Here is a 9,945-nt window from a genome sequence, read left to right as displayed (position 1 = left end):
AAACTGTAAAGTACTCATGAAAGAAATTGAAGAAGACACAAAGAAATGGAAAAATGTTCCATGCTCCTGTATTGGAAGAACAAATATTGTGAAAATGTCTATGCTACCTAAAGCAATCTACACATTTAATGCAATCCCTATCAAAATCCCATCCATTTTTTTCAAAGAAATGGGACAAATCACCCTAAAATATATCTGGAACCAGAAAATATCTCGAATAGCCAGAGGAATATTGAAAAAGAAAGCCAAAGTTGTTGGTATCACAATTCCAGACTTCAAGCTCTATTACAAAGTTATCATCATCAAGATAGTAGGGAACTGTCCCCAAAACAGACATAGATCAATGGAACAGAATAGAGAGCCCAGAAATACACCCTCAACTCTATGGTCAACTAATCTTCAACAAAGCAGGAAGGAATGGCCTATGGAAAAGAGACAGCCTCTTCAACAAATGGTGTTGGGAGAATTGAACAGCCACATGCAGAAAAATGAAGTTGGACCTTTTCCTTACCCCGTACATGAAAATAGACTGGAAATGGATGAAGAAGTATAATGTGAGAAAGGAATCCATTTGAGGAGAGAACAGGTAGCAACCTCTTTGACCTCAGCAGCAGCAACTTCTTCCTAGGAACATCGCCAAAGGCAAGGGAAGCAAGGACAAGAATGAACTATTGCGATTTTATCAGATCAAAAAGCTTTTGCACAGCAAAGGAAACAGTTAACAAAGCCAAAAGATGACTGTCAGAAGTTATCTGGGAGAAGATCTTTGCAAATGACATACCAGATAAAGGGCCAGTATCTATCCAAAATCTATAAAGAGCTTATCAAACTCAACACCCTAAGAACAAATAATCCAATGAAGAAATGGGCAGAGGACATGAACAGACATTTCTGCAAAGAATACATCCAAATGGCCAACAGACACATGAAAAAATGCTCCACATCACTCGGCATCAGGGAAATACAAATCAAAACCAGAATGAGATACCACCTCACACCTTTCAGAATGGCTAAAATGAACAAGTCAGTCAATGACAGATGCTGGCGAGGATGTGGAGAAAGGGCAACCCTCCTACACTGTACGTGGGAATGCAAGCTGGTGCAACCACTCTGGAAAACAGCGTGGAGGTGCCTCAAAAAGCTGAAAATAGAACTAGCCTATGACCCAGTGATTGTCGTACTGGGTATATACCCTCAAGATACAAACGTGGCATTCTGAAGGGGCACATGCACCCAAATGTTTATAGCAGCAATGTCCACAATAGGTAAACTATGGAAAGAACCTAAATGTCCTTCAACAGATGAATCAATAAATAAGATGTGGAATATATGTACAATGGGATACTATGCAGCCATCAAAAGAAATGAAATCCTGCTATTTGTGATGACGTGGATGGAACTAGAGGGTATTATGCTTGGCGAAATAAATCAATCTGACAACTATCATATGATCTCCCTGATATGATGAAGTGGAGATGCAACATAGGCGGTTTCGGGCGTAGGAAAAGAAAAATAAAAGAAGATGGGATTGGGATGGAGACAAACCATAAAAGACTGAATCTCACCAAACAGACTGAGGGTTGCTGGGGGGAGGTGTGTTGGGAGAGGATGGTGGGGGTATAGACATTGGGGAGGGCAGGTGTTATGGTGAGTGATGGTGAGTGCTGTGAAATGTGTAAACCTGGTGATTCACAGACCTGTACCCCTAGGGATAAAAACACATTATATGTTTATAAAAAAATAAAAAAAATAATTTAAAAAATCCATTAAAGAAAAAACACATATTGCAAGCCCAGAGCTAATCTCATATTCAATCAAAAAAGTTTGAAAGTTTTCCCCTTAAAGATCAGAAAAAAGACAAGTGTGTCCACTTTCACTACTCTCATTTGACATAGTGCTGGATGTCCTAGCCAGAGAAAAAGGAACACAAAGAAATAAAAGACTCAAAAAAAAAAAAAAAAGGAAGAAGTAAAATTTTCTTTTTTTTGGATAACATGAACTTACATGGAAAAGAATCCTAAAAAATTCACAAAAAATTTTGAATTAACAAATTTAGTAAAGCTACCAAATACAAGATCAATATATCAAAGACAAGAATTTTGTTTTGTTTCATTTTTTTAAATATGGAATGCTTCCCAGTTTTTCATGTCATCCTTTTCAGTGATCAAGCTAATCTTCTCTGCATCATTCCAATTTTAGTATATGTGCTGCCAAAGTAAGCACAAGACAGGAGCATTTTAACAATCTAATGATGAACTGTCTGAAAAAATAAAGAGAACAATCTAATTCACAATAGCATCAAAACTAATAAAATACTTAGGAAAAGATTTAACTAAGAAGATGAAAGATCTGTAACCCATAAACTATGACATTAATAAAGAAATTGAAGGAGACATAAATGGAAAGATAGCTCATATTCATGAGTGGTAAGAATTAACATTGTTAAAATGTCCATACTACCGAAAACCATCTGTAAATTCAATTCCTATCAAAAATCCAATCTTAGGGGCGCCTGGGTGGCTCAGTGGGTTAAGCCGCTGCCTTCGGCTCAGTTCATGATCCCAGGGTCCTGGGATCGAGCCCTGCATCAGGCTCTCTGCTCAGCAGGAAGCTGCTACCTCTTCTCTCTCTGCCTGCCTCTCTGCCTGCTTGTCATCTCTCTCTCTCTGTGAAATAAATAAATAAATAATCTTTTAAAAAATCCAATATTGTGTTTTTACAGAAGTAAGTAAAGAATCCTAAAATTTATATGAGACCATAAAAGACAACAAATAATTAAAGCCGTTCTGAGAAAGAATGAAGAAGCGAAATTACACTCTTGATTTGAAACTATACTACAAAGCCCTCATGCTCAAAACAATAAAGTATACTGGCATAAAAACAGACCCATAAACAAGTAGAACAGAATTGAGAGTCCAGAAATAAATCCTTTCATTCAGTCACCTAATATTTGACAGGGGCCAACATATATAATGGGTAAAGATAGTCTGTTCAATAAATGATATTTAAAACTGAATAGTCACATAAACCAGCATGAAGCTGGAACCTTATATTACTCATAAATCTTAACTTGAAATAGATTAAAGACTTAAATGTGATGCATGAAACTAAATTTCCTAAAGGAAAACATAGGAAAAATTCTCCTTGACATTGGTCTTGCCAATAGTTTTTTAGATACCAGACCAAAAACACAAGCAAAAGAAGCAAAAATAAATAAATGGTATTACATTAAACTAAAGTTTCTGCATTGCCAAAAAAAACAAAAGAGAGAGAAAGAATGAAAACACAATCCACAGAATGGAAGAAAATACTTACAAATCTTATATCTGAAAGAGGTTAATAACCAACAGATACAAATAGAAAATAATATATAATTAAAAAAATAGCAAAAGAATCTCAATAGACATTTTTTTTTCAAAAAAGTTATATAAATGACCAACAGGAGCATTAAAAACTGCTCAACGTAAAAACTCAGGGCAAAGTCATTATGTTGTTGTTGTTGTTGTTTACCTCTGAAAAACACAGCAAGATATCACTACCTATTAGAATATATACTACCAAAAAATTAAAACTAACAAATTTTGGTAAATATTGGGTAAAATGCGGAACTTATGCACTGTGATAGGGATATAAAATTGTATGGAAAACAGTATGGAGATTATTCATATTATTAAAAGTAAAATTACCATATGATTCAGTAATCCCACCTCTAGGTATATATCTAAAGGAAACGAAGTCACTATTCGAAGACATATCTACACTCTTATGTTCATTATAAAATTATTAACTCTAAGCAAGAGATGGAAATAACTTCAGTATCCATTAATGGATGAATGAATAAAAAAGTATGGTAAATATATACTATGGAATACTACTTAGCCATGAAAAATTAAGAAATACTGCCATTTACAACAGCATGGATGGATCTTGAAGGTATTATACTTATTGAAATATTTCAAAGATTTTATATATTTTTTTAATTTATGTATTATGATATCCCTTACATACAGAATCTGAAGGAAAAGCAAACTAATGGAAACTTAGAGTTGAGTTGACAAGAGGTGAACCTGGGGTGGAATAAGGTGGTCAAAGGGTACAAATTTGCAACTATAATATGAAAAAGTTCTGGGGATCTAATGTACAGCATGATGATCATAGTTAATAATATATACATACTTTTTTATTGTGCTTCCCTTTATTAAACTTTGTATATATCACATTCTTACAAGTTGAAAGTTTATAGCAATCTTGTATAAAATAGGTCTGCTGCCACCATTTTTCTAAACATTTGTTCATTTTGTGTCTCTCTGTCACATGTTGGTAATTCTTGCAATATTTCAAGTTTTTTCATTATTATTGTATTTGTTATGGTGATCTGTGATCAGTAATTATGACCCACTGAAATCTCAGAACTAGTTTACTTAAGGTATATACATTGTTTTCCCTTAAAGACATAATGCTTTTGAACAGTACAGTATAGTGTTTATTTTTTATATGCACTGGGAAACATAATTTTTTATTTGCACTGGGAAACCAAAAAAAAAATAATAATGATTTGACTTAGTTTATTGAGATAATCACTTTATTGAGGCGGTCTGGAACAAATCCCACAAGACCTCTGTATTTCATCTCTACTGTACTATATACATAAAAGTTGCTAAGAGAGTAGATCTTAAAATTCCTTACCATACATGCATAAAAAACAGTGGCAACTATATGAGATAATAGATGTATTAACATTTTTATGTAGATTATATTGCAATACAGATGTATGCCAATTTATCAAATGGTACAAAATTTACACAATGTTAAAAGTTTGCAGTGTTGTAAGAAATCATTTCTTAAATTTACAAATTATAATATGTCAATTATTTTTCAATAAAGCTGGAAATAACTTTTTGTAGAATTAATCTATTTTTCAAAAAAGGAAGTAAGGAAGTAGAAACTGCAACTAACTCTGAAATAATGAAATACAAAATCCATTTTAGTTATATACACTGTGACAAACACTATTAGTTAGTTTACAATGAAGGAATACTTATGAAGCATGAAGGATGGTCTATAAATAAGGCTGAAAGAGCTCAGTTTTAAGGTTTAAATTTAAAATCTTCTTTTGAAATACTAAACGGACCACCCAGTTTTCCAAACATAAATGTCTTAACTGCATGAATTTATTTCATACAACTCTAATCTAGGTACATAAGAAAGCAGCATGCAAATTTTGAATAAGACAGACTTGCTTAAGTTTCTTTATGTTCAACAGTAAAGGACACTTCCCTAAAAATAAATAGAAGAAAAATCAGCACATTTATTATGATAATTATTATTCATAATGAGATTCGTATTGAATTAAGGAATATATATCCTCAGAGGGGGTAAAGTAAAATGAAATTTATTTTGGTAAATGTGTCTATGAATAGTCAATACAATGCCTCAATATAAATGAATATTTGCATTTTGAACAATTTAATTACTATTATTAGAATTACTATAAGTATAAAAATAGCTATCATTTTAGCATGGAATAAGAGACTCTCATGCTCCATGCTTCATTACATCCACACAACAACTCTGCATAATAAGTATTATCATCACCATTTCAGGGGTGAAAAAACTGAGGCTAACACATTTAGATAACTGGTTTATGATTACATGGCTGATAAAGATGCATCACACTAATTTAGGCTTTATGATTTCAGAATTGTACTCTTTCCACTGCACATTCTATTACTCTGTAAATACTTGGCTTGTTTTCATTTAGCTCTTTAATTTTATTCATGTGGCGATGGCTTAAAGCTTCATTTAAAGGAAGCGTAAAAAATTCATTTAGCCAAAAGCTCCCAAGAATTAAAAATGTCATGGATCTAATGTAGACATGGATATCATTAGTTAATGGGTAACTATATATTTTCCACTCTAGTGAGATAACAATCATAGTATTTTTCTAAGTTATAGTCTCTGAGTGTTCAAAAGGACTTTGTTAAAATAGAAATATTTAGACAAAGGTGATCAAAAGTCTGGATCAGGTCCCCTTAAGATAAATATTAGAAAACTGAGGAAACAAATGGAGATTCGAACACTGAGCTATGATATAATGAATGGTTTAAAGTATTTAGTAGAGCATAGAAAAGCCCTTCAAAGCCTGCAGCTTCTGGGATATCTCTCTATCTATCATCTATCTATCTATCTATCTATCTAGATATAAATTTGAAAACTTTTTTAGACAGGAGGAGATGAGGTGGGCAGGGCCTGTGCTCCTCTCTTAGGAAGAAGTCTGGGCAGAAAGCATGACTTTCCTGAGCCTCTGGGCCCAAGGAGAGGCGAACATGGCACCCATGAAAGCAAGGCCCAAGAGGCACCAGCTCTCCCGAAGCTCTTCTTCCCTGACGCGACAGAAGCCTTGCTGAGGAAGCAGCAGAGAAGTGCTGCTCGCTCCAAGCCAAAGCCTCTGCGAAAGCACAGCATTCGCTGAGAAATGTTCTGCGGGCTGCTGCTGCTTGCCTGAGCCCAGTCTCGAGGTGGGAGAAACCCGCACACAGCGAAAGCCTCTTTGCCTGGGCATCTCCCCTGGGAAAGCACAGCGTTCCTTGGGAAATCAGAGTTGGATTTGGGGATGCTGCTGCTGCTTGCCTGGGCTAGTCTCCACAGCTTGGTGGAAGATACCCGCACGGAGCAAATACCCTTTTCCCTAGCATCCCCTCTGCCTGAGAGAGAAGCCACGTGTGGGGAAGGCGCAGCATGCCGACCCCGGAGAATAGAAGGAGCCCTTGGCCTTGGGGTCGGGAAACACTCCGAGAGCAGGATAGCCTGCCGTGGCACGAACAGCAGGCCGGTGGCAAGACAAGTGTCACCCGCTCCCTGTGCGGACAGATGGAAGCCTGGCTGCTAAGGAGACATGAGGGGACGACTAGGGCAGGGGCGTGTGCTCCACTCTGAGGAAGGAGTCTGGGCAGAAGGCAGGCCTGCCCTGTGCCTCTGGTCCCAACGGGACAGCATCTCCTTGGCCACCTGTCCCAAGGGCAGACTTGGGCTTGCCACCAGGTGCCATACCCGGAACTCGCAGAAACAGGCCCATGGAGAAACGGGCAGTCAGATGCCTTCTTCCACAAAGATGTGGCAGGGAATTGGGTGGCAGGGCGTGTGCCAGGGAAGGAGTGGAGACAGTCCCCCACAGTTCCCCATCGCAGTGCACGGGTCGTGTGCAGTGATCCTGTTGTCTCCTCTCCCCTGTGGTGAAGGACTGGCCTGGACCCCGAGTCTGCCTGAGCACCGGACAAAAGGCTCCTACCCCAGGAGATAGTAATAGGCATAGAGTGCCATGCTAGGACACACACGCAGTTGCAGGGTTGTGACTGTGTCTGCTTAGTTCGGCTTAGCAAGGTGAACCCTGGGCGTGAACTTGGAGCCCGGGAAAGCAAGTCCCAAGACGCACCAGCTCTCCCGTGGCTCTTCCTCCGTGCTGCGACAGAGCAAAAACCCAAATTCTTGCTGAGGAAGCAGCAGTGAAGTGCGGTTCATGTCAAGCTGAAAACCTCTGCGAAAGCATAGCAGTCGCTGGGAAATCAGAGTCGTTTCTGTGGGCTGCTGTTGCTGCTTGCCTTAGCCTAGTATTCATAGCAGGATGGGAGAAACCTGCATAGAGCGAAAGCCTCTTTGTCCGGCAACCCCTCTGGGAAAGCACAGCATTCTTTGGGAAATCAGAGTCCAGTCTGAGGGATGCTCCTGTTTGCCTGAGCTGGTCTCCACAGCACGGTGTAATAAACCCGCATGGAGCGAAATCCTCTTTGCCTGGGCATCCCCTCTGCCTGAGAGAGAAGCGCGGTTGCGCCTGTGGAAAGAGCCTTAAGGAAAGGGACACGTCTTTCACTGGGCTCCCCAGGAGCATCTGTGGAAGGTGCAGCACGCTGCCCAGGGAGAAGAGCAGGAGCCGTTGGCCTTCTGGTCTGGAAACGGTTGCGAAGCAGGAGAGCCGGCCCTGGCAGGCACAGCGGCCGGTGGCAATACAAGTGTCTCCCGCTCCCTGTGCAGAGAGACGTAAGGGGATGAGTATGGCAGGGCGCGTGCTCCACTCTTCAGATGGAGTCTGGGCAGAAAGCATGCCTGTCCTGAGCCTCTGGGCCCAAAGAGATAGCAGCTCCTTGGCCACCTGTCCCTGGGGCAGAGATGCGCTAGCCACCAGGCGCCTACCCTGAAGTCACAAAAACAGCTCCCTGAAATAACGGGGAGTCAGATGCCATCTTCCTGCAGGATGTGGAAGCTTGGAGGAGGCACGGGTTTAAGGGAAAGGAGTGGGGACAGTCCCCCAAAGCTCCCTATTCAGTGCACGGGTGGTGTGCAGGGATCCTGTCACCTCTCCTTTCCTGTGGGGAAAGCACTGGCCTAGTCCGCGAGTTCGCCTGAGAGCCAGAGTAAAAGGCCAAGTGATGTCTACACTGGGAGATGGTAGTGTTTATTGAGTGCCATCCAAGGCTACGCATGCTACTGGAGGGTTGTAGCTGTGTCTGCTTAGTTCGGCCTGGCAGGGTGAACCCAGGACGCGAACATGGAGCCCGGGAAAGCAAGGCCCAAGAGGCACCAGCTCTCCCGAAGCTCTTCTTCCCTGACGCGACAGAAGCCTTGCTGAGGAAGCAGCAGCAAAGTGCTGTTCGCTCCAAGCCAAAGCCTCTGCGAAAGCACAGCATTCGCTGAGAAATGTTCTGCAGGCTGCTGCTGCTTGCCTGAGCCCAGTCTCGCGGTGGGAGAAACCCGCACACAGCGAAAGCCTCTTTGCCTGGGCATCTCCCCTGGGAAAGCACAGCGTTACTTGGAAAATCAGAGTTGGATTAGGGGATGCTGCTGCTGCTTGCCTGGGCTAGTCTCCGCAGCTTGGTGGAAGATTCCCGCACGGAGCGAAATACCCTTTGCCCTAGCATCCCCTCTGCCTGAGAGAGAAGCCACGTGTGGGGAAGGCGCAGCATGCCGCCCCCGGAGAAGAGAAGGAGCCGTTGGCCTTGGGGTCGGGTTACACTCGGGAAGCAGGATAGCCTGCCATGGCACGAACAGCAGGCCGGTGGCAAGACAAGTGTCACCCGCTCCCTGTGCGGACAGATGGAAGCATGGCTGCTAAGGAGACATGAGAGGACGACTAGGGCAGGGTCGCGTGCTCCCCTCTGCGGAAGGAGTCTGGGCAGAAGGCAGGCCTGCCCTGTGCCTCTGGTCCCAAGGGGACAGCATCTCCTTGGCCACCTGTCCCAAGGGCAGACCTGGGCTTGCCACCAGGTGCCATACCCGGAACTCGCAGAAACAACCCCATGGAGAAACGAGTGCACTATCTAAAAAGAGATCAGTGAACTTGGACTGGAGTTAGTAGACATGGAAGAAAATAAAATATACAGAGAAGAATGCTCTGTGGTCCACAACCTAAACGGGCTGGGATTCCCATCATTTGGATCCCTGTAGCTTTACAAAAGTCAATTAAATTTTTGTATCTCCGATTAAAGTTGATTCCCCAGTACTTTTTCAAACATCTCTTGTAAAGTATTGTTTCCCAGAAAAAAAGGGATTTTGCACATGTATCTGCCTTTGTCTCTGGTCATGATCTCAGTCAGGATCCTGGGATCGAGATCCATATTGGGCTTCCTGCTCATTATGAAGTATACTTCTCGGTCTCCCTCTGCATCTACCTCCCCCTGCCCCACTCATGCTCTCTCTCTCAAATAAATAAATACAATCTTTAATTTTTTAATTAAAAATAAGTTAAAATAAAATAAAAGTCTGGTCTTACTGCCCCATTTACCTTCTTTTTTTTTTTGAGTTTTATTTAAAGCAGCATGAGAGAAGATGGGGCTCTCAAACTTTAAAAAAAGGAAAAAATTGAGTTTTGTTAGGATTTAAGATCTTGTCTGCTAGACAAAAACGTTGTCGTTGTTAACATGTGAAAATTAACAAAAGAGAATAAGATAGAAT

General features: G+C 41.0%; 1 non-coding gene across 1 annotated transcript; it reads right to left on the bottom strand.

Annotated features, from left to right (window-relative positions):
- Positions 1 to 2,117: 2,117 nt before the first annotated feature.
- Positions 2,118 to 2,223, bottom strand: LOC131830961 (U6 spliceosomal RNA). Its single transcript, XR_009353490.1, has one exon. It is a non-coding gene; the product is annotated as a U6 spliceosomal RNA (small nuclear RNA).
- Positions 2,224 to 9,945: the final 7,722 nt, after the last annotated feature.

Source organism: Mustela lutreola, chromosome 4 (genome assembly GCF_030435805.1).
Source record: "Mustela lutreola isolate mMusLut2 chromosome 4, mMusLut2.pri, whole genome shotgun sequence".
Lineage (NCBI taxonomy): Eukaryota > Metazoa > Chordata > Mammalia > Carnivora > Mustelidae > Mustela > Mustela lutreola.
Note: the sequence above shows the minus strand (reverse complement) of the source record. Positions and strands in the feature narration are given on the sequence as shown.